This window comes from Equus asinus, chromosome 2 (genome assembly GCF_041296235.1).
Source record: "Equus asinus isolate D_3611 breed Donkey chromosome 2, EquAss-T2T_v2, whole genome shotgun sequence".
Lineage (NCBI taxonomy): Eukaryota > Metazoa > Chordata > Mammalia > Perissodactyla > Equidae > Equus > Equus asinus.
Genome location: NC_091791.1, coordinates 165,624,677 through 165,644,431, shown reverse-complemented (window position 1 = coordinate 165,644,431; position 19,755 = coordinate 165,624,677). Strand labels below are relative to the sequence as shown.

The 19,755-nt window shown below is 38.6% G+C and overlaps 1 pseudogene; it reads left to right on the top strand.

Moving 5' to 3' along the window:
• The first annotated feature begins 14,359 nt into the window (after positions 1-14,359).
• Positions 14,360-15,136, top strand: LOC106833303 (Y-box-binding protein 1 pseudogene; annotated as a pseudogene).
• Positions 15,137-19,755: the final 4,619 nt, after the last annotated feature.

Sequence of the window (19,755 nt, the reverse complement as noted above, 5' to 3'; positions counted from 1 at the left end):
TTAATTTCTTAATAAGTGAAGGGTTGCAAAACTAATCATAGAGATAATATCGTAGTACAATGCTCACATTCTACTATGAACACTGAAGAAAATTAGAAAAGAAGAATTCCCACTTCCTCTTATTTAATAATAAGTGCTTCTTTCAGAAGTCCCTGCAGCTCTTTAACAAGTAGCTCAGTAGTGGAAATAATTTTTAAGGCATCCATTCTGCCCAAGCACTTCATCAAAACGCCCCCACACCCAGGAAGTCATGGTGGTCGTGCATCTTTCTTAATCCAACAATGATTTGTCATGGAGTCTTTTCTAGGATTAGAAAGATTTGATAAAATATTATACAGAGGGGCCTGCCCCGTGGCCGAGTGGTTAAGTTCATGCACTCCACTTTGGCAACCCAGGGTTCGCAGGTTCGGATCCTGGACGCAGACCTACTCACCACTCATCAGACCATGCTGTGGCAGCATCCAACACAGACGAACTAGAATGACTTACAGCTAGTATATACAACTACATACTGGGGCTTTGGGCAGAAAAAAAAAGAGGAACGTTGGCAATAGATGTTAGTTCAGGGCCAATCTTCCTCACCAAAAAAAAAAGTCAATGGCCTACCAAGATTGATTTATTAAAAAAAGAAAAGAAAATATTAGACAGAGAAGTTGTGGAAACCTACAAAGAAACCAGGAAGACTTACTTAGTGTCAGAAAGAACAAAAAGTGAAAAAAACAAGAAAAACTACCAAGTGCAGACATGCCTACCACATGCTGGCTCCCACTCCTCCCAGCCACCATCATCACCACCACTTCACAAACAGAGAGCTTGAGACTTGAAGAACTAAAAACCTCCAAGTACATATGTATTAGCAGCATACAAATGCTAATCTTCAAGTCTTCCATGATGCCTTCCTTTCTCTACTCTCCAAGCCTCCATCTCATCCACTTGCCTTTTTAGGTCTCCAATATCTTCCAACCCTGACTCCCTGAACCTAGACTTTTGGTCTTTACTTCTCCTGGATCACCCTATACCTTTGACGCCACACCCATCTCGATATCATATTTTTACATATATTCGTACTAGGAAAGCAACATAACTACAAAATGGAAATGGAGTTGGAAGAATAGCCCATAACCTCATAACCTAACTGCTATTATCATATTGCTGCCATCCTTAATTTGTTCTAATTTTATTATAAACATATAATTTTACATTATTTTTCTCTTAGTCTCATAAGTATGTGGCTGAAGGATGTTTCACCACATATATGTGCCAAAATATGTGTAACCATTCTACCTTTTGTGGCTATTCATGATGCTCTTAGTTTTGGACTACTAAAAATAATAGTACAGTCTATTCTCAACACAGCAGGGAGAAATTCTTTGGAAATATAGGTCAGGTCATGTCATTCCACCAATCAAAGACTTCCAATGGCTCCCCATCCCACACATTGTAAAAGTGAAGTCTGTATAGTGGCCTACAAGGCCCTAAATAATACACCTTTCTATTACCTCTCTAACTTTATGTCCTACCACCCTCCCCTTCATTCACTCAGCTCCAATCATATTGTCCTACCTGCTGCTCCTCAGATACTCAGAACACATTCCCACTTTAAAGCCTTTGCACTGGCTGCTTCTTCTGCTTGAAATCTTTTCCCCCAGATTCTATAGTCAATTCTCTCACCTCCTTAAAGTCTTTGCTCAAATAGTGCCTGCTCAATGAGGCTTATGCTGATGAACCTGTAGAAAACTGCAGCTCACCTAGAATGCCCAGCAGTCCTGGTCCCCTTTACCCTGATTTACTATTTTATTTTTTGAAAGCATTGATCATCTTCTAACATACTATATAATTTACTAATTTAATTAGTCTATTGTTTATTATTGTCTGTCTCCTGCTGCTAGAATGTGAACTCCACGAGGGCAGGGATATTTGTATGTTTTGTTCAATGAAGTATCCAAAGTATCTAGGAAAATACATAGAACATAATATTAGCTCAATAAATATTTTTTGATGATTACAACTTCTCCAATATTTTAAATTATTCCTTTAGGAATAGATTACGAGACACGAATCTACTAGCTCAAAAGTTATGACTCAAAATACAGTGTTGATAAACTGCTTTCCAAAATGTTTGCAGGGTTAAGTAATTCAGTTATGGTCATTCAGTTAGCAATTGGTTGAAATGGGATTGGAACTTTCCAAAGCCGACACTCTCAACCACTGCGCCAGGCTGTTTAAAAGAGATTCAACCAAAAAACAAAAAGTGGTCTTTAAGGAGCAAAACGGTACAACTATGCACTCCTCGAAGGAAGTGAAATATATCATTCATTTTTCTATCCATTTTTCTTCCATAGCAAAGCACCTGGCACAAAGGAGGAGCTCACCAAATACTCATTGAATTAGTTGAAAAAATATTTCGAAAGTAACATTGCAAGTAAGGAACATGAAAAGTCCCAAAATTGGGATGAAGTTGATCTGTGCATCAAACTAATTGCCCAGATTTTGTAGGAAATCAGTAGAAATCTTATCTATAAAGGGGCAATTGAACACAAAGGACCAGAATCCTCACTGGACACCAGTACAGTAGTCCCCCCTTATCCACAGGGAATATGTTCCAAGACCCCCAGCGAATGCCTGAAACCATGGATAGTACAGGACCCTATAAATATATATTGTTTCTACCTATACATACATACTTATAATAAACCTTAATTTACAAATTAGGCACAAGAAGAGATTAACAACAATAACTAATAATAAAATAGAACAATTATAACAATAGACTATAATAAAAGTTACCATAGATCTTAGCCACCTCAGCATGTGAATTTTTTTTCTTTCTTTATTGAGAACTTTCACCTTTTCACTTAAAAGAAGCACTATATTTACAGTTTCTCTCTGGCACATCTAAATTTCCAGCAACACTATTTCTGTGCACTGGGGCCATTATTAAGTAAAATAAGGGTTACTTGAACACAAGCACTGCGATACTGCGACAGTCAACCTGATAACCAAGAGGGCTCCTAAGTGACTAAGGGGGCCGGTAGCATACACAGTGTGGATATGCTGGACAAAGGGATGATTCATGTGGGATAGAGGGTCTGCATGAGATTTCATCACACTACTCAGGATGGTGCACAATTTAAAACTTATGAATTGTTTATTTCTGGAATTTTCCATTTAATATTTTTGGACTGTGGCTGACCACAGGTAACTGAAACCTTGGAAAGCAAAACCATGGATAACAGGAGACTACTGCATTGTATATATTGCTATTCTTCATAAAGGACTGGAGATCAATGAAAATCTGCCCCTTTCAGTCCTTTGCCTGCCCTTTTACCTTTCCTCCAGGAGCTCTGCAACTCCCACAGCAGCTCCACAATGTAGACGGTATCAACTTTCCCATTTTTGATATCATCCCTTGGAAGAGGATAGGGACTTGTCAGGGATCACACATGATGAGCAACCAGTCTCCTTTACCTCCTGACTCCCCAGTTTCAGCCTAGTCATCTTTGCTGTTTCCTCAGAGTTACCTGAAACCCTATCTTTCTCTGCCTCTTCCCCCTTTGTTTCCACCTGATCTTTATTTCAGCACTGCAGGCTCAAGCCTGGACAAAGACACGCTTAGAGAAGGTCCTTTTTGCCCAGAGGAACCTAAATTTCCATCCTAGTGAAACATCATCATTTTAGCCTCAAATGAATGTGAGAATTTTCAATGTGTTGCTTTCTACAAAGGCAGCTACACACATATACACACACCCCACAAATGCACACACCATCCAGGGTTCCTCAACCTGGGCTGCCAAGATCTTGTTAGAGGGATCTTGTCCCAGAGAAGTGCCTGACTGTACCCATTGAACGCCATGGATTTAAACCCAAAAGAAGAGACCATGTAGAAGCTCACAGGGACACGCTAAACTTTGACAGCTTTATTTCTCTAATAAAAAGGAATGCAGCGAAGGTTCAGAGATGTCTTATGGCTTGCCCTGGTTTGCATGGCAGAATGGAAACTCGGTCTCAGTTCTCCTGTCCTTAGGTTTTCCTACTACTCAGCAGTTGCCTCCAGAGAGCTGAGCTGGATTAACTCCTAAATCTCTTTTAGTATATTGAACTTAGTTTCTTTTAAAAGACTTTATTCTTCACAGCATATTATATTGTTTCTGTTTTAAAAGATTTGATTCTTCATAGTATATCATGAGATTATCTACCTGGTTGCCAAGCAAAACAGGAAAAGAAAACTTTGAGAAAGAAAGCTGCTCTGAGGTCTTAAAGGTGAGGATTTTTTAAGGTAAGAACCAAATGGCATCCTCTTCTCTGCATACAGAGACAGCACTCAACAGCATTCCCCCATACACTACAGGGAGATAGTCATGGTGAGATATGTCCCAGAAAGCGACTGGGTAAGGAAGCCCAGGGGAGCAAAGTTATCATGCCTGAGCTATAGTCTTCCATACCTTCTCCAGGACAGCCCAAATCTAATCTGTAGGCTGACTTTCAGAGCACAGAGAGATCAGGCTTCCTCTGCTGGTCATAAGGACTCCCTTGCTTAAACAAACAAGCAAAGACTGAATCACCATCTGCCAGTAGAAGAGACTCATTCTTTCTTTGGAAGGTTGTACCATATTCCACATTCATTCTATAAACATTTGTGACTACCTAGCCAAGCACTGTGCAAGAGATTCAAATATAAAGAGCCAGAGGGAAGTGATGGTCTTTATCCCTCCCAAACTCAAGGTTCTGTAATCCTATGACTTTTTCAATGACTAAGAAAAAGGAACAGGTGCTGTAGCAAAAGCTAAAAGGTGACAAATCATAATCCTAGGAGTGTTGAGGAACCCTGGATGGTGTGTGCATTTGTGGGGTGTGTGTATATGTGTGTAGCTGCCTTTGTAGAAAGCAACACATTGAAAAAGTATACTGAGTCCTCAGAAGAGAGGTTAAAATAATTCCCATAAGTTAAAAGGCCTCCTATGAAGCCTTAAACACACACTTATGCAAGATATCAGACAAGTGATTGAGATGGGGTCTTGCTAAGTAACATGCACATACCCACTAAAAGAGTGGCAAGCAATGAAATAAAGAGGTGGTAAAACTTACCAATTTTCTCCAATTATGCAGGGTTGATTTAGCTAATTAACGTTATTAGATTCTTTCATCCACTTCTTTCATAACTTCTTCTGGAAATGAAACAGAGAGAAAGTAAAATATTTAAAAACACAAAATAAAAAACACTCTCCTTGGATGTTAGTAACTAGCCATCTGTTTAAACAGTTTCAACCTTTTAACGTTGGTCCCTGGAATTTTCTAACCCTTTTCCTTCTCTGTAAAGTTTGCATTTGTTGATTTCATTACCTTTGCCTTCTTGTGGCCAAGTAACGTAGATCAAAGCCTACTTGCCATTTCCGTTTTAATCAGTAACTACTAAGGGCACCATTAGAACTATATTTGAATAGGTACCAAAATCTGTTACCCAAAGGCCATTCATTCACTCAACATATATTATAGAAAGAAAGGACTTACTTCTAGTTAATACAAATAAGTAGCACACTTAAGGAGATATGACCTGAGAATAACTTTAAGCTTAACATTTTGTATTGAGAAAATATAAAAATGTTTTGATTGTGGAAATCATTTCATAATTTATACACATACCAAAACATCACATTGTACATCTTAAATACATGAAATTTTTATTTGTTAGCTACACCACAATAAAGCTGGGGAAAAACAGAAAGTATAAAAGTTTGTAAGGAATTGTATCAAACTAAAGCCTGTTAGTCCTAGGTTCTATTGTTGTTCAGCTGAATTAATAAACTTTCTTGAGTGAAGACCTATTTTGTGAGTTAATATATCTAAAAATATGGATTCTGCTTCTTTTAATTCCTTTAACCAACTCATCTATCATATCTCTGGGTACACTTGGGCAAGTCACTTGACTTTATTTTTATTACCTGGAAAATAGGTAATAATTTTATCCCTTTAATTATTTTATGCATCAAATTGGCTAGGCCATGGTACCCAGTTGTGTGGTCAAATACCAATCTAGATGTTGCTGTGAAGGTATTTTTTAGATGTGACAGACACTTAAATTGGTAGACTTTAAGAAAAGCAGATGACCCTCCATAATGTGAGTAGGCCTCATACATTCAACGGAAGGCCTTGAAAGAAAAGACTGAGATCCCCAGAAGAAGAAGGAATTCTGCCTCCAGACTGTCTTCAGACTCAAGACTGCAAGACTGACTCCTGCCAGAACTTCCAGCCTGCTGGCCTGCCCTGCAGACTTCAGATTTGCCAGGCCTCACAATCTTATGAGCCAATTCCTTAACATCTTGTCTCTCTCTCTCTCTCTCTCCATATATGAGAGTTATTTTATCTCCATATATATATATCTATAGATAGGTAGGTAGGTAGGTAGGTATATAGATAGATAGATAGATAGATAGATAGATAGATAGATAGACAGAAGGACGGACAGACGGACAGACAGAGAGAGAGAGAGAGAGATCCCATCAGTTAGGTTTCCCTAGAGAACCTTGATTAATACAATTACCTTCCTTTCAATAGTCCTATGGTTTAGGTTGTGGAAAGTTTAGGTACGTACAAAGGCCACTGTTCATTTGTCATCTCAGGAGATAAACCTCCCTTGAAGATCTTATTATCTCCTCTCTCCCTCCTTCAACATCCACCTTAAATCAATGACGATAATCATTATCGCTTTATAAAGGTGAGGCATAAAGAGGACTGGAAAACTCTGTGTCATCAAATCAATCAATTCAGTAGCTCTAGTAAACTCTGACTCTCTTTTACAGGCCAAGGCCATATTCTTCAATGTATAATGAGTAACATTTGTTTACAGACAAGAACTATTTATCTTCTTTGTTTACAACAGATTTTCCACCAACATCAAACACTTACCATCTACTCCTGTACCTCCTTTAATGACTCGATTCTCTTCCTACACCCTGTCACAGAAGATTAGGATGTAAAGTCATAGAGCACGAAATTCTGCACAGGATGGATTTCAGGCTTGAAAGCTTAGGGATTTTTATCTATCTGACATAGGATTTTGAAATGATCATTTCATGACTATAATTGAACTTGCCATTAATGAATACTTAGGGGTGCTATTAAAAGTTTTCCATTGCAATGAATTTCCTGTCATTAGTCTTACTCATTTAGCAATTTAATAAGTGGACAATAAAACTAGCAGTCTCCAAATACAGAAGAGTTCCAAACCTTTGACAGTTAGCATGACTTCAATTTGTTTTGCCACTGTACTAACCACTGCAGTACACACCAGGGATTCAAAGTCCACTGACAAGTGAAACCTCACCCTTGGATACTAAGTAAATTGGTACCAATCCATGGGCTCCCAAAATGCCCAATAGGCAGCCTGGAACTAACTTAGTTTCAGAAATATCTGACTCAACATCTCCTCATTTGTCTTTTCTACTGCTGAGTAAAAGTTCAAAGCAAAAAAATATATAATCTGCATTTTAAAGATTATCTAGGTGAGGTAACCTTCTTAAATAAGGCAAAAATATTAAGAAGTTTTGTAAGCAGTTACTAGTTTTTAAATCTTCTTAAAAGTTTTGACTACTTAAAGCAAACACAATAATACTGCATTGTAGAATTTATAACATGCAGGAGTAAAATTTACCAAAATTAATAACACAAAGGCTGAGAGGAGGAAAATGGAAGTTTTGAAATGTTCTTATATTATACAGGCAGTGGTATAACACTATTTGATAATATACTGCATTAAAGATGTATACTATAAGTGCTAGAGAGACAGCTAAAATAAAGTGGTACAGCTAATAAGGTAATAGTGGAGATGAAATAAAATACTTCTTAGAAACTCAGTACAGACAAAAAAAAGAAAAATGACATTAAAAAAATGAAGATAGAGGAAGGGGGGCGGAGCAAAATGGTGGGGTGAGCCGACCCAGGATTCTCTCCCCTCCAAAATACAACAAAAGATTGGAAGAACTGAATTTCAGAGAATAAACATAATGCCAGCTCATTAGAGACCTACAATACCAAGAAGGCAGAGATCATAAACCTTGCTTACACCCTCGGAGGCACTGGAACGGTAGGAGAGAACATCGCTCCCTCCCCTAGAGTCTGTGATCGCTGCGGTGCGGGTCGGGAAGGAGCGGGGGAGGAGCCGCACAACCGGGGGATCATCCAGGACTCCTGCCGCTGATTCAGTGGAGACCCGCTGACGGGGAGAGCTTCTGTCCGCGGGGACCCTATAAATCAAGGGCCTTGGGAGACCAGAGAACAGAACTGATCTGAACCCAGACCAGCGCATGTGAGTAACAGCCCCTCCCACCCGGCAAAGCCAGTGGGCGCAGCCATCTTGCCCCAAGTCGGAGAGCTCATAACATGCCGCTCTTGACCCCCATCTAGTGGCGAGAGGCTGTAACTGCAACTGAATTCTACCACCATGAGAAAAAACCGCTCCTCTACCATCCAGCAATTTATAAAAGCCCCAGGCCAGAAGGAAAACAATAAAAACATAGAATTAAGTCCTGAGGACTTGGAATTAGGTAAACTAAGTGATAATGAGTTCAGAGCAGCTATAATCAAAAAACTCAATGAGGTAGAGAGAAAGATAGAGAAACAAGCCGAGTTCTGGAGTTACTTCACAAAAGAGATTGAAATCATAAAGAAGAATCAAACAGAATTACTTGAGATGAAAAACACGATGGACCAGATAAAACAGAATACGGATTCCCTGAATGCCCGTGTAGACAACGTAGAGGAGCAAATTAGCATAATCGAAGATAGACAGGCTGAATGGCGCCAGACAGAGGAAGAAAGAGAACTAAGAATTTTAAAAAATGAGGAAAATCTCCGAGAGATAATGGATTCAATGAGTAAGAACATAAGGATCATAGGAATTCCCGAGAATATGGAAAAGGAAAATGGAGCAGAAACTGTGCTTAATGAAATTACTGAAGAGAACTTCCCAAATCTAGGGATCGACAGAGAAATGTGTGTAGAGGAGGGTTCTAGATCTCCTAGATTTGTCAATGTAAAAAGACCTACTGCAAGGCACATAGTAGTAAAGTTGGCAAAAAGGAAAGATAAGGAAATAATCTTCAGGGAAGTAAGGAAAAAAAAGAGAATAACCTATAAAGGAGCCCCTATCAGACTGTCAGCGGATTTCTCTACAGAAACCCTACAAGCTAGGAGAGAATGGAGTGACATATTCAAAGCTTTAAAGGATAAAAATCTTCAGCCAGGAATACTCTATCCAGCAAGAATTTCCTTCAGATATGAGGGAGAAATTAAATCTTTTCCAGACAAACAAAAGTTAAGGGAATTTGTAACTAAAAGCCCTCCATTACAAGAAATCCTCAAGAAGGCTCTCATACCTGAAAAAAGAAAAAAGGGAGAAAGGGGACACAATCCACAGACTAGGGAGTCCGATGGGTAGAACCAGAACAGGATAGCAAATATTCAATTACAGCATTAGGGTAAAGGTAAGGAAACTACCAAAATAAGGACGATCTTAGCACTCTAACTACCAATTAATAAGACGAGTTGGAATAAAAAATGAAAATAATTATTTAGGAGGGGAAGAGCAAAGTGTCTAAGTCAGTATTGGTCAAGTAAGTAAGAGACCATCAGAGAATAGACTGTATTATACACGAGATTCTAAATACAAACTTCAAGGTAGACACTAAAATAAAGTACAGAACAGAGTCACAAATCATAAATAAGGAAAAATCTAAGAAACCCAGCATAAGAAATTGCAGTATTAAAAGGGTACTCTAAAGCAAACAGGAAAAGAAACGCAGGAAAACAAGATAATGAGCGACAGATTAACAGCACTAAGTCCACATGCATCAATAATCACTCTCAATGTGAACAGATTGAACTCTCCAATAAAAAGACACAGAGTGGCAAAATGGATTAAAGAACACAATCAACAATTTGTTGCCTCCAGGAAACACACCTCAGTCCCAAGGACAAACACAGACTCAGGGTGAAGGGGTGGAGGACAATACTTCAAGCAAATAGCAAGGAAAAAAAGGCAGGTGTTGCAATTCTCATATCACACCAACTGGATTTCAAAATAAGACAGGTAAAGAGAGACACAGAGGGACAATATATAATGATCAAAGGGACACTTCATCAAGAAGAAATAATGCTTATAAATATCTATGCACCCAACAGAGGAGCACCAAGATTCATAAAGCAACTATTAACAGATCTAAAGGAAGATGTTAAAAACAACACAATAATAGTAGGGGACCTCAACACCCCACTCACATAAATGGACAGATCATCCAGACAGAAAATCAACAAGGAAATAGTGGAGCTAAACGAAAAACTAAAACAATTGGACTTAATAGACATATATAGATCACTCCACCCTGAAAGAGCTGAATACACATTCTTCTCAAGTGCACATGGAACATTCTCTAGGATAGACCATATGTTGGGAAACAAGGCAAGCCTCTACAAATTTAAAAAAATTGAAATAATAACAAGCATCTTCTCCGATCATAGTGCTATAAGGCTAGAAATTAATTACAAGAAAAAAGCTGATAAAGGCACAAAGATGTGAAGACTAAACAACACACTACTGAACAAGCAATGGATCATTGAAGAAATTAAAGAAGAATTAAAAAAATACCTGGAAACAAATGAAAATGATAGCATGCCATACCAACTCATATGGGATACAGCAAAAGCTGTATTAAGAGGAAAATTCATCCCAATACAGGCACATCTTAACAAACAAGAAAAATCCCAAATAAGCAACCTTAAAGCACACCTAACTGAGCTAGAGAAAAAAGAACGAATGAAGCCCAAATTCAACAGAAGGAGAGAAATAATAAAAATCAGAGCAACAATAAATACTATTGAAATGAAAAAGGCAGTAGAAAGGATCAATGAGACAAAGAGCTGGTTTTTTGAGAAGATAAATAAAATTGACAAACCACTAGCCAGACTTACAAAGAAAAAAAGGGAGAAAGCTCAAATAAACAAAATCAGAAATGAGCGAGGAGAAATAACAACAGACTCTGCAGAAATACAATGGATTATAAGAGAATACTACAAAAAAACTATATGCCAACAGAATGGATAAACTAGGGGAAATAGATAAATTCTTGGACTCCTACAATCTCCCAAAGCTCACTCAAGAAGAGGCAGACAATTTGAACAGACCAATCACAAGGAAAGAGATTGAAACAGCAATCAAAAACATCCCAAAGAATAAAACCCCAGGACCAGATGGCTTTCCTGGGGAATTCTACCAAACTTTCAGAGAGGATTTAATACCTATCCTTTTCAAGCTATTCCAAAAAATTAGGGAAGATGGAACACTTCCTAACACATTCTATGAGGCCAACATCACGCTGATACCAAAACCTGACAAGGACGCCACAAAAAAAGAGAACTACAGGCCAATATCACTGATGAACATAGATGCAAAAATTCTAAACAAAATTTTGGCAACCAGAATTCAGCAGTTCATCAAAAGGATCATACATCATGATCAGGTGGGATTCATACCAGGGACACAAGGATGGCTCAACATCCGCAAATCAATCAACGTGATACACCACATCAACAAACTGAGGAATAAAAACCACATGATCATCTCAATAGATGCAGAGAAGGCATTTGACAAGATCCAACAGCCATTTATGATAAAAACTCTGAACAAAATGGGCATAGAAGGAAACTACCTCAACATAATAAAGGCCATATATGACAAACCCATAGCCAACATCATACTCAATGGGCAAAAACTGAATGCCATCCCCCTGAAAACAGGAACGAGACAAGGATGCCCTCTATCACCACTCTTATTTAACATAGTACTGGAGGTCCTGGCCAGAGCAATCAGGCAAGAAAAAGGAATAAAAGGAATCCAAACAGGGAGGGAAGAAGTGAAACTCTCACTGTTTGCAGATGACATGATCTTATATATAGAAAACCCCAAAGAATCCATTGGAAAACTCTTAGAAGTAATCAACAACTACAGCAAAGTTGCAGGGTATTAAATCAATTTGCATAAATCAGTAGCATTTCTATACTCCAGTAACGAGCCAACAGAAAAAGAACTCAAGAACACAATACCATTCACAATCACAACAAAAAGAATAAAATACCTTGGGGTAAATTTAACTAAGGAAGTGAAGGACCTATATAATGAAAATTACAAGGCCTTTCTGAGAGAATTGGATGACGACATAAGGAGATGGAAAGACATTCCATGTACATGGATTGGAAGAATAAACATAGTTAAAATGTCCGTTCTACCTAAAGAAATCTACAGATTCAACGCCATCCCAATCAGAATCCCAATGACATTCTTTACAGAATTAGAACAAAGAATCCTAAAATTCATATGGGGCAACAAAAGACCCCGAATTTCTAAAGCAATCCTGGGAAAAAAGAACAAAATGGGAGGCATCACAATCCCTGACTTCAAAACATACTACAAAGCTACAGTAATCAAAACAGCATGGTACTGGTACAAAAACAGGTGCACAGATCAATGGAACAGAATTGAAAGCCCAGAAATAAAACCACACATCTATGGACAGCTTATCTTTGACAAAGGAGCTGAGGGCATACAATGGAGAAAAGAAAGTCTTTTCAACAAATGGTGCTGGGAAAACTGGAAAGCCACATGTAAAAGAATGAAAATTGACCATTCCTTTTCACCATTCACCAAAATAAACTCAAAATGGATCAAAGACCTAAAGGTGAGACCTGAAACCATAAGGCTTCTGGAAGAAAACGTAGGCAGTACACTCTTTGACATCAGTATTAAAAGGATCTTTTCAGATACCATGCCTCCTCAGAGAAGGAAAACAATAGAAAGAATAAACAAATGGGACTTCATCAGATTAAAGAGCTTCTTCACGGCAAATGAAAACAGGATTGAAACAAAAAAACAACCCACTAACTGGGAAAAAATATTTGCAAGTCATATAGCTGACAAAGGCTAAATATCCATAATATATAAAGAACTCTCACAACTCAACCACAAAACATCAAATAACCCAATCAAAAAATGGGCTGGAGACATGAACAGACATTTCTCCAAAGAAGATATACGGATGGCCAATAGGCACATGGAAAGATGCTCATCATCGCTGATCATCAGGGAAATGCAAATCAAAACTACACTAAGATATCACCTTACACCCGTTAGACTGACAAAAATATCTAAAACTAATAGCAACAAATGTTGGAGAGGTTGCGGAGAAAAAGGAACCCTCATACACTGCTGGTGGGAATGCAAACTGGTGCAGCCACTATGGAAAACAGTATGGAGATTCCTCAAAAAACTAAAAATAGAACTACCATACGATCCAGCCATCCCACTACTGGGTATTTATCCACAGAGCTTGAAGTCAGCAATCCCAAAAGTCCTATGCACCCCAATGTTTATTGCAGCACTGTTTACAATAGCCAAGACGTGGAAGCAACGTAAGTGCCCATCAACAGACGAATGGATAAAGAAGATGTGGTACATATATACAATGGAATACTACTCAGCTGCAAAACAGAACAAAATCATTCCATTTGCAATAACATGGATGGACCTTGAGAGAATTATGTTAAGTGAAATAAGCCAGCAAGAGAAGGATAATCTGTGTATGACTCCACTCATATGAGGAATTTAAAATTATGGACTAAGAACAGTTTAGTGGATACCAGGGGAAAGGTGGGGTGGGGGGTGGGCACAAAGGGTGAAGTGGTGCACCTACAACACGAGTGACAAACATTAACGTACAACTGAAATTTCACAAGATTGTAACCTATCAATAACTCAGTAAAAAAAATGAAGATAGAAAACAAATAGCAAAATCATAGATTTAAACCAAATCCCATCAATAATTGTATTAAATGTAAATGGTCTAACTTGCATCCAGAATATATAAAGAATTCTTACGACCCAACAATAAAAAGACAAATAGCTTAAAAACAGGCAAAGAATTCAAACAAACGTTTCTCCAAAGAAGATATACAAATCACCAATAAACCTGTGAAAAAATTTTCAACATGATTAGGCTTCAGGGAAATGCAAACCAAAATCACAATGACACCACTTCATGTCCACTAGGATGACTAATCAAAAAGACAGAAAATGACAAATGTCAGAAAGGATGTGGAGAAATTGGAACCTTCCTAGATTACTGGTAGGAAAGTAAAATAGTGCAGGTAATTTGGAAAACAATTTGACAGTTCCTCAAAGTGTTAAACACAGTTATCATAACCCAGCAAATCCACTCCTATACCCAAAAAAATTGAAAACATGTTTACACAAAACTTGTACACAAATATTTATTGCAGCTTTATTCATAACAGCCAAAAAATGGAAACAACCAAAATGTCTATCAACCAACAAACAGATAAACAAAGTAAAGTATATCCATAAAATGGAATATTATTCAGTAATAAAAAGGAGTGAAATACTGATACATGATACAACATATATCCACCTGTAGGAGATGGAGAGACTGTGGAGTTGGATGTTGTTGAAGATAAAACAGTATGGAGGCAGCAAATGTTACAGGCCACGGTGGAGTTCCAGTGCAAGGTGGTAGATATGCAGCAGACCATAACCATTATAGATGCTACCCACATTGTGGGGGTCCTCCACACAATTACCAGAATTATCAGAACAGTGAGAATAGGGAAAATAATAGAGGATGGGAGAGTGCTTCTGAAGGCCAGGCCCAATAGCACTAGCCTTGACTCAGGCCACAGTTTTCACCTTAGTACATGCAAAGAGCCTATGAGCTTCAACCACGGTATTCCAACCCTCTAGTGCAGGAAGAAGTGATGGAGATTGCTGACACCTAGGGTACAAGAAAGCAAAGTAGACCAGTGAGACAGAATATGTATCATGGTTGTAGACCACAGTTCCTCAGGGCCCTCCTCAACAAGAAAAGCATAGAGATGATAGCAATGAATAGGAGGAGGAAAATCAAGGAGATGAGACCCAAGGTCAGCAGCCACCTCAACGTGGGTACCACTCAACTTCAATTACCTCTGCAGATGTTCAGAAAACCCTAAACCACAATATGGCAAAGAGACAAAAGCTGCTGATCCACCAGCTGAAAATTCTTCTGCTGCTGAGGCTGAGCAAGGCTGGCCTGAGTAAAGGTGAGCTTACCAACTCTACCATCATCCAGTCTAGTCATCCAACAAGAAGAAATGAATATGAAATTCCAGCAATAAGACATGAACAAAAGATTGGAGCTAAAGACCTTAAATGCTTGCTTTTTGCCCTGTTGACCAGATAACTAGAACTATCTGGATTATCTATACAGTTTGGGGTTTTTAATATTTTTACCTAAAGACATCTCTTTTGGGTAACAACAAAAGTGGTCTTTTTTTAAAGGGCTGGCCCCGTGGCCGAGTGGTTAAGTTTGCAGGCTCCACTTCAGTGGCCCAGGGTTTCGCCGGTTCAAATCCTGGGCACGGACATGGCACCACTCATCAGGCCATGTTGAGGCGGTGTCCCACAAGCCACAACTATGAAGGACCCACAACTAAAAATACACAACTATGTACTGGGGGACTTTGGGGAGAAAAAGGAAAAGATAGTAAAAAAAAATCTTTAAAAAAATGGGCTTTTGTTAAGCCTAGTTTTTCTCAATAGAACTTTAAAGGTTTTTAAATTGTTTCATATCTGGTCAAGTTGAGATTTTTAAGAACCTTATTTTTAATTTGTAATAAAAGTTTATAACTTGATTCTTTTTAAAAAGTTAACTGTGATATTGTGATTTATGATAAGAAATATATATTTGGTCTCATTTCCTTTACTGGTTCAAAGTTCCTAAAATCCTGGGAATTTCCTAAGTGATGAGAATGATAAAGGTGTCTTTTGTTAGTAAGTAACTTTTGGATAGCTTTAGGTAATCTAAGAATGGGGGCTGGTAGCCAGAGGAGCCAATCACGTGATTAGAGGGTTGGAAGTTTCAGTGCCAGCCCACCTGACCTCTAGGGAGCGTGGAGGGCCTGGAGGTTGAATCAAGTGCCAATGGGCCAATGATTTAATCAATCAGGCCTATGTAATGGAGCCTCCATAAAAACTCAAAATGATGAAGTTCAGACAGCTTTTGGGTTAGTGAACACAGAAAGATTTGAGGAGACTGGCATGGAAGCCCACGCCCTTCCCCCATACCTTGCCCTATGCATGTCTTCCGTCTGGTTGTTCCTGAGTTACATCCTTTTAAAATAAACCAGTAATCTAGTGAGTACACTGGTTTCCTGAGTCCTGTGAGCCACTCTAGCAAATTAATCAAACCCAAGGTCATGAGAACCTCTGATTTGTAGCCAGTCACCCAGAAGTATAGGTAACAACTGGGACCTGTGATTAGCATCTGAAGCAGAGGGCAGTCTTGTGGGACTGAGCCCTTAACCTGTGGAATCTGATGCTGAAACTGAGAACCAATGAGTTAAAATTTTCCCTGGTTTAGAAGAGAGAGAAAAAAGAAAAAAATTGAGATAAGCTTTACTAACCGCAGCTGTGCATGCTCAGCTAAAACTAACCAGATCTTTCTGTCTGAGTAGTTTTCCCCAGGAAGTCAAGGTCCAGATGGTCAAGAAGAAAGAAGATTCAGTCTCACAAGGCCAAATGCAGGCCAAGGATGAAAACTAACTGAAAAGGTCCAGATGATCAAGGAAAAAAGAGATTCAATCTCTCAAAGCCAAACACAGACTGAAGGTGATACCAGAAACTCAACGTAAACCTTGTGGGTAGGTGTCCAGCAAGGCCTCATGCTCCTCTTCCCCTACCTAAAACTCCAGATAAAAACCCCTACCTTTTTCCCATCAAGGAGGTGGATTTGAGTGTTTTGCTCTCCTCTCCTCATCTGGCTGCCTTTCAATAATAAACCTCTTTTGTTGCCCAAGCCTGACATTTCAGTAATTGGCTTTGCTGCATATCGGGTAAACGAACCTATGTTTGCATTCAGTTACAATGCTATGTCCAGGTAGATAGTGTCAGAATTGAGTTGAATTGTAGGACACTCAGCTGGTGTCAGAGAATTGCTTGGTGGTATGGGAAAACCCACACACACATTGGAATTGCTATCAGAATCGTTATCAACAAACTGCAAGCACCTGCTTAAAACGTCTTAAATTATTAAATTTTTCAAAAGCTGATGTGGTTAATATCAGAAAACTAGATTTCAGAGCAAAGGATATTACCAGGAATAAAGAGGATCATTTTATGAAGATGGAGTCAGTTCATCAAGAGGACTTATTAACATCATAAATGTATATTCACCTTATAACAAAGATTCTAAGTACGTGAAGCAAAGAGTGATAGAATTACAAGGGAAAAGACAAATCAAAAGTTATCATTGTTAATTTCACCATCTCCCTCTTAGAAAATTGGTATAATGTTTCCAGAATTGGTAGAATAATTAAATAGAAAATCAGCAAGTGTATAATAACTTAAACTCTATGTGTTTTAACCAATTTCCAATTTGTTCCAATAGTCATGTATAGAATATTCCACCTAACAACAGTGAATTGTATATACATTGTTGATGGGAATGTTAAATAGTACAATCACTGTGAAAGGTAGTTGGCAATTTCTTATAAAATTAAACATACACTTACCATATGTCCAACTAGTTCCACACTAGGACCTTTACCCAAGTGAAATGAGAATATGTGTTCACACAAGACTTGAACAGAAATATTCATTGCAGCTTATTCAAAAATGGTCAGAAACTGGAAACAAGCCAAATATAATGACCAAATGAATCGGTAAACAAACCGTGGTATGTGTGGTATATGTATCCAATGCAACAACTACCAACACATAAAACAACATGGATGAATATCAAAAACATTATGCTGAGTGAAAGGAGCCAACGTTGGAGGGTATATATTGCATAATTCCATTTATATGAAATTCTAGAACAGACAATACTATTATAAAATAGATCCGTGATTTCCAGGGGCTGAAATTGGGGGTAGGAGGAGTGAGGATGGGAGATTAACTGAAAGAGGGACGAAGAAGACCCTTTGGACTGATGGAGGTGTTCTATATTTTTCTTGTATTGGTAGTTATCCAGGTATATTTATTTGCCAAAACACATGGAACTGTACAATTAAAATGGCTGCATTTTATTGTTTGTAAATTATACCTCAATAAATTTGGCTTTTAAAACAATACACTGTGTTCAAGCTTAAAAGCAAATACTAACACAGATCTCAACACAGATCCCACAAGCTAAGAAGAGGAGTATTCAGCTCTTCCAACACATAACTCCTGGAAGCCTGGGTATCCCCCATGTGCTTAAAATCCCTTTCCAGTACTGATATGAATTGAAATTTCCTATTTACAGTTTTTTTTTAAAGCTGAGTAATAGTGCATAGAGTACCAGCAACAAAAACCTTTTCATTAAATAAGAAACCTATTTGCAGGCGAGACCTGCCACATTTATAAAATGGCACCATACATACTGTGACCAAAATGAAACGTGAAAATTGCCCCCAGCACTTGGTATCACAGAGTAGGAGTTTGCTATAATGAGAGTGAAGCAGAGGATGAAAAGGAGGAAATTAAAGTGAGGAGGAAAACAGATTCTCTTGGTTCGTTTCTGGCTTCAGAGCTGATTGGATAATTAGTCCAGTCTGCACTAGAGCTCATGTCCATTAGTGGTGCAGCTGGCCTGGAGGAACCAGTTTCTGTGACACAGATAATGCAATCCCAGCTTATCTATAACTTCAGCAACATTCATGGCATTGGGAAAATCCTGTCTGTTGGCAAACACTAATAAAACAGTCTCCCTGCTTTCAATTTCTGCTATCCTCATCAAAGCTCTTTACAGGACTCATTCACACAATCCTTGTTATTACTGTCAACCATAGGGAGCAAACCATGTGTGTTCTGGAAGTTGTAATGCCAGAGGCCAAATCCTGTCCTGGTCACCTGCATCCCACACAGGGATACTGATATTTTTCTCCTCTACAGTTGTCATACTGAAACTTAAAAGTGGAAAGAGTAGTTACTACCTCAGCAAGTTTCAGTTGTACAAGAGTTGTCTTTTCTCTAGGCCAACCATGAAAATGTACATTTAGCGTTTGTTTAAAAGACCCTTAAAGAGATCAGCAAGTACATTAGCCATACTTGCAAACTGAGATACTCATCACTGCACAGAGAAATTCTTTAGTGGTAGCAGCTGCTATTCCTGATACTTCTGCTGTGAACCCAGGCATTGTTTTCTAGAATTGCCTCTTAAAGTATCTGCCAAGGCACTAGTTTAGGAATGACCTGAGGAATTGGGGTTCTGCTCTTCACAATGGCCATTATATGATGCTGTGTCTTCCACAGGTTAACTGCACAGGTTCAGGAACCTATAAGGGGTGCAATTAGGAATGTCTCCCCTTATCATGAATCCTAGTTCCCCAGTTAGGTGATTCACTCTTTCTATTCCTGAAGCTTACGACCTGTCTAGAGGTCCTGGTTTCTAGGGATGGGGGAGGAAGGCATCTACAAAAGGACACAAAGTCCTTCTAAATCTAAACTATGGCTGCCTCTTGATCAGTTTGGGCAGCTCATGCCAAGAAACCAGCAGGCAAGGAAAAGTGAAATTATACCAAAAATAGCTTCCTATTCTGCCAAGATTAAGTAGCCCCATTCTCCTTCTTACAACTAATGAACCCTGGAAACACCAAGCTGTGTTCCATTGAGTACTCTAGTTCCATTCATACCTCTCTCTGCCACCATTATGTACTAGCAACTTCATCTCCTATGAT